General features: G+C 50.9%; 1 pseudogene; it reads left to right on the top strand.

Annotated features, from left to right (window-relative positions):
* Positions 1-2,226: 2,226 nt before the first annotated feature.
* On the top strand, positions 2,227-3,842 carry LOC146754543 (uncharacterized; annotated as a pseudogene).
* The last annotated feature ends 1,976 nt before the right edge of the window (positions 3,843-5,818 follow it).

Here is a 5,818-nt window from a genome sequence, read left to right as displayed (position 1 = left end):
GATGTCAAGATCCCTCCTGCGATCTCTACAGCGGTAGGTAACCATACAGCTTGCCTCTCATGGTAGGGTGTGAAGGCTACCAGGCCTATGGGAAACTTTTCCTTGTGCAGTGAGGTCTTGAATGTTATGGAGGATTCAGTAGGAAATTATTCAAGACTGGGAATCTCCAGGGAAGATCTCTGGTGGTACTGTGGGGGAAAGGTTTTATGGTCCACCCTACCATCTAACTGGGGAGGCACCTGTGCACTTGTTCAATTAGTTATACCATTCACCCTGGCATTTGAAAAAGGCATATCCAAAAATTCTGGAAGAACCAAAAGGGGTTTAGGGATATCATTTGACGATGCAATATATATAGATTCAATCAAGGTACCTAGAGGAGTCCCTGATAAATTTAAGGCAAGAAATCAAAATCCTGCAAAATTTGAGTCACTGTTTTGGTGGGTGACAATCAACAAGAACGTAGATTGGGTTAACTACATATGCAATATACAAAAGTGCAATTAAGAGAATAGCAGAACAGCTAGCCACACACCAGAAAAAGAATGATCTAGCAGGAGAGAAATCCTGCTAGATTAAAGAAAAGGGGGGAATGAACAGTGAAGCAGAAAACAGATGCTCTGCTGGAATTCAGAATAAAGGGGGGGCTACAAGGGGGATAGTTAAAGGTAGTTTACAGAAAATGATTTAGTTAGTTAGAATAACAAGGAATGGAGACAATGGGTCTGGGAGAGCAGGAAGGATGCAGATAAGGAGTGAGAACTCCCTGAGACACCTGGCAAGGAGGGGATTAGGTGTTGTAAATATCAAAAGAGGAGTTGCATCTCCCTGACAAGATGGGCGATAACAAGAGGGGGTCTGCATGATAAAGAATATGTATCAGAATTACGGGAAATCAATGACTATGCATGAGGTGTACCTATATCTGTATCACGGTTTTACAAGTCGGTGTGCAAGTTTGGAGGAGCTATCCCGCTTGCACCCAGTGCTGTGCAACTCTGGAATAAACATACCTGCTTTATAACCCATTTCTGGATTATAGAGTTTGATTCCGCAAGTCAGTTCAACGAGACCAAATGCCGGGTCCTACACTTTGGCCACAACAACCCCAGGCGGTGCTATAGGCTTGGGGCGGAGTGGCTGGAAGACTGCGTAGAGGTAATGGACCTGGGGGTACTGATTGATGCTCGGCTGAACACGAGCCGACAGTGTGCCCAGGTGGCCAAGAAGGCCAACAGCATCCTGGCTTGCATCAGGAACAATGTTGCCAGGAGGAACAGAGAGGTGATTGTCCCCCTGTACTCAGATCTGGTGAGGCAGCACCTCGAGCGCTGTGTCCAGTTTTGGGCCCCTCACTGCCCCTCCCCAACAGGCCCCAGCCCGGTCTGAGCCATGTGACAGGAAGTGCTTCCTGCAGGCGGCGGAGAGCACTTCCGGGCCATGGCGGGCATGGAGGGGCTGTCAGGGGAGGAGCTCGCAGCGCTGCGGGCACCCAGAGGCAGCTCCCGGGCAGCTCCACGGTCTCGCTGTGCTGCGGAGTCACCCGGCCGGCCCCAAAAGCCTGGAGGCAGAGCCTGAGCCGGCCCCAGCCCGGATCGTGTGGTGCGGCTCCGACCATGCTGGGCTGTGCGGCAGGAAGAGGAAGACGGCCGTTTGTTTGCCAGCCGCTCGCTGGCTGTAAGATCCGGGTGGCGCCGAGGCCCGGTTAAGAAACGGCATGGATGAAGGTTTGTACGGATGGAGTGGGTCTGGATTGCAGTGAGCGGGACGAGTCCGGGCTGCGGTTTGGCGTGGTTGTGTTGGTTGCTTTGAAGGGCTGCCGTCATAGGGCGGAGGGAGGGAGAGGGAGCTTTTTAACAGTGCGGGCAGTCAGGAGCATGTTGCGTTTCTGCCTGCTGTGTTGGCGCTGCCATAAGTCTTTGGGTCCCCAGGGAGGCTCTGCGGTGTCCCGATTCGAAGGCAGGATTCAATCCCTCCGCAGCCCGTCCATCGCAGGCAGATGCTTCTCTCATCTGCTCTTCGGACTCAGCAGTGCCAGGGGTTTCACAGCGCGTGTTGCAGTGGCTGGCAGCCTCCGTGTGTTTTTCTATTGCAAACAGGGTCCCATCATGGAGCCGCATTAGAAGCAGACGTTGGTGTCTTGTGGCAGGAGCAAGGGCAGTGGAAGCACTGCCCAGGGCGGTGATGCCAGCAGCGAGCTGCCAGAGCTGCAGGAGCATTTGAACAATGCTCTGGGAGCTGGGGTTTGCATTTGGGTGTTCCTGTGCGGGGCCAGCAGTTGGACTGGGTGGCCTTGGTGGGCAGTCTGCGTCCCGCACCAGGTCTCTGCCTGTTGGCCTGGTTTTCCCTGGCACGAGAAAGTGCAAAGGGGAGAAGCTGTGTGGGAGCTGGCAGAAGCTGCCCGGGCTGATGTAGGCTGGCCCTGCGGCAGCTGCGCCCCTGGGCACGGAGCCACAGCACCAGCGTGTGCCTGTCCCCTCGGTGCAGCTGAAGTGTTGCTGGGCTCGGTGTGAGCCTCCCACAGCTGTTCTGCTGATAGCTCTGTGTCCCAGATGCTGCCTCCCTGCTCCCGGCTGCCGGCTGCCTGCTTCGTGGCAGGAGGAGATGGAAGTTGAGTCCTGCAATACTTCCCTAGCCCGTCTTTGCCAGCAAGGCTGCCTGAGATGCTCTGGCGAGCAGTGGGGGTGTGATTTTGGGGTTGTTGAATGCAAGGGCTTTCTAAGCCAGGCGAGTAACAAGCAGCCTTGTGGAGGAAGCTCATAGGGAATGAGGTCTTCCCTCAGAGACTCTGAAGCTTTTGTTCAGAACTCAGTTGGTCGTATTTATTGTAGGTGATGTTTGAATGCCCAGAAGTGACCTGCAGGAAGAGGCGCTGGGTGCTGAAATGGAAGCCAGGATTCTGTGTAGCAGCAGGCAGGCGTAGTTAGGTCCCCTTTGGAGCCTGCTGTTGTTGGTACTGACTTCAGGAGATCCCTGAGTGTGCTGCTGTGTGCTGCGTGCCCCAGCCCCAAGGGGGGATTCCCTTGTGGAAGGAGGGGGAGGGTGAAGGAGGCCGACGGCCCTTTTCTCAGGGCCGGCTCTTCTGTGCCCTTTTGCTGGCTGGAGAGAAGGGCTGCCTGCTGGGCACAGGGAGCGCCTTTTAGCTCCCGTGCCGTGCCCTGCCCTCTAGCCCCCTCCTCATCCTATGTGGAACGCCAGTGCCAGCAGTTCAGCCGCCATTTTAGAACCCTCTCCACGTCACCTTGGTCACCGCTGCCGCGCGCAGTGCACTCACATCTGACAGCTGTGACATGTAACAGCCATGTCAGCAGCGAAGAGGGCGAGGGTGGAAGTTTTCCCTGTTTCAGGCGGGAGGATGGAGCTGGAGGCCCCAGAACCGAAGAGGAGGAGGGGGCCCACCTTGACCATCAGGCAGAGGAGGGGTAAGAGAGCCATTTTTCATCATGCCTGCACCAGCCTGGTGACCACCACCCATGTGGAGCCAATGGAGGTGGATCCGCCTCTGGATGAGCCAATGGAGGTGGATCCACCTGCAGAGGAGCCCATGGAGGTGGATCCACCCGCAGCATAGCTGGCCTGGCACCACACCACCGTGCCAGGCCCTGCGTTGGCACCATTGCAGCTCCACCGTGGCTGGTCCAGGCGCTGAGCTCCTTACCCACTGTGCGGCCCCCGCCCCCGGCATTAGCTGGGTGGCATTTTTGTAACATCTGCTCCTCCTTTGGGCCTCTTCTGCAGCCACGTTCTGTGGGCACCCAGTCCCATCTTTACTCTCTTTGTCCCCGTTCCAGTTATTCTTGTTGGTTTTAGTGTTTAGTTTAGTTTTAGTTAGGTGTAGGTAAGTTGTTCATGTTCTTGAGTTAGGCGTAGGTTATTGTTCATGTTTTAGTGTTAGGAGTAGGTATTGTTGGTGTTTTCCTGTTAGGAGTAGGTTCCTGTTCGTGCTGTAGTGTTAGGAGTAGTTGATTGTTCCCATAGTAGAGTTAGGCATAGGTTACTGTTGGTACTGTAGGGTTAGGCGTGGGTTCCTACCAGCAGCTGGCAGCAAACAGCGCTCGCTCGGTAAGCACACGTCTGCTTTCTCCCCCGGAGCCGTGAGTGCGACTGCCATGAGAGCAGAGGTCTGATGCCATCTGCAAGGGATGGGATTTGCATCTGGTGGCTTTTCCGTTGCAGAATGTCCAGCAGCAGAGAGTGAGTGGCCGTGAAATGAAGCTGGGCCTCAGGAAAGCAGTCTGGAGCTGCGTCACGTGCTTCCTGCGTGGCCAGCACAAGGTAGGTGTGCTTTACTGTAAGTGTGCGCTGAAGCAGTTGCTTTTGTCACGAGTCATCTGGAAAGATTTCCATAGTCGAGTGGTTGGAAACATAGCGTTTTAACTTAAAATTGTTTGCACAGATTGAAGGTTGTAAATAAAATTAGAGTACAGTTATACAGTGCTCTATCCCCAGAACTTTCCAGCATTTTTCTTAACACAGCTTACGCTTCGTTTCAAAACAAACTAACAAAGATGAACTTGGGTTAGCGTAGCCCATTTTAAATGATCCTTCTGTATCTTTTCCAGGCTGGTAGCAGAATGGAGACTTTCCTGAGGCGTAGAGGAACAGACACAAGCTTTTTTTGAAGGCTTCAGTGAAATTCTGCCACAGCGGTCCTTTGATGCTAAGGAGCTGGAGGTAGAGGATTCTTTGACTATTGCCAGATTCAGGCGGCTACATGTAATACTTGAATTTCAGTCAGTGTCTGAAGAGCAGAGTTCATTGAGGCTGGTGGTTCTGTTTTCAGGATGTGTGAGAGAAGCCTTATGTATCAGTTAGTATTTGGTTACTGTGTTCATCTTCACTTTCTTCTTTGCAACCAAATTACACGTTTCTAAGGTTAAGATTCTGCCAGCATAATTTTTTTTGGCTAACAGTGTTTTTGTAATCCTTGACCATGTGATTTGCGTGTGTCTAAAGAGTGAGCAATTGGAAAGCAAGGGAGATAAGAACCAAATATCAGCAGATGGTCAAATTACAGAGTGGAGCAGGTTTTAGCTGCTTTTGGTCTCTGCAAATTATACTCTGCAGCAGAACATCGTATTTCTAGCACAGAATGGTACAGTTAGGCAATGAGAAAGTATGGTTTATATGTCTAAGTACATTCATTTTCACGACTGGGGTATCTCCTTTGTTGCCACTCTACATTTTCTTTGTGAACGGATGTTATTTGCTGTGGAAGTTTAAGAGTTTAATATTAAAACCAAGCGTACTGTGATTGCGGGTCTTTGAAATACAGTAGTATTTAAGTACAATAGTCTTGCTGTAGAAGCAAAGTAGTAGCTTGTAGTTTCCATGTTCATGATCCTTTTTCTTCCCTAAAGGTGCTCCCATGCGGAATGCAAGAAATTGATCTGAATGACTGGCAGAGGCAATACCATCTACCAGCATGATACCAGAACCAGCAGAAAGATACTGTGGATCTGGCAGGTTTGTAGACTTCTTTTTTCCTCACAAGAACACAGCTACAGCTTAGTGAGCAACAGTCAGAATTACTCAACAGATAAGTAGCATGTAAATGTAAATGATAACTGCTAATCCAGCTGTCCTAGGGGTGATGGGGAAGTGATCACATAAATATTAAACTTTACATCAGTGTTAATTATTATCTTTCAGTTTGTGAAAGAAATAGATAACGAGAAGAGAATGAGACTTCTACAGTTCGTTACTGGAATGTGCAGATTACCAGTGGGAGGATTTGCTGACCTCACGGGTAATGAGCCCTCTTTAATGCATTTTATGCTCATGTTATTTCCTTTTTTCTTAATAAGGACCAAACTGT

Source organism: Coturnix japonica, chromosome W, assembly GCF_054131305.1.
Source record: "Coturnix japonica strain WE chromosome W, WE-NBRP24, whole genome shotgun sequence".
NCBI classification, from domain to species: Eukaryota; Metazoa; Chordata; class Aves; order Galliformes; family Phasianidae; genus Coturnix; species Coturnix japonica.
The sequence above is the reverse complement of the archived record's forward strand: the minus strand, read 5'-3'. Positions and strand labels throughout refer to the sequence as shown.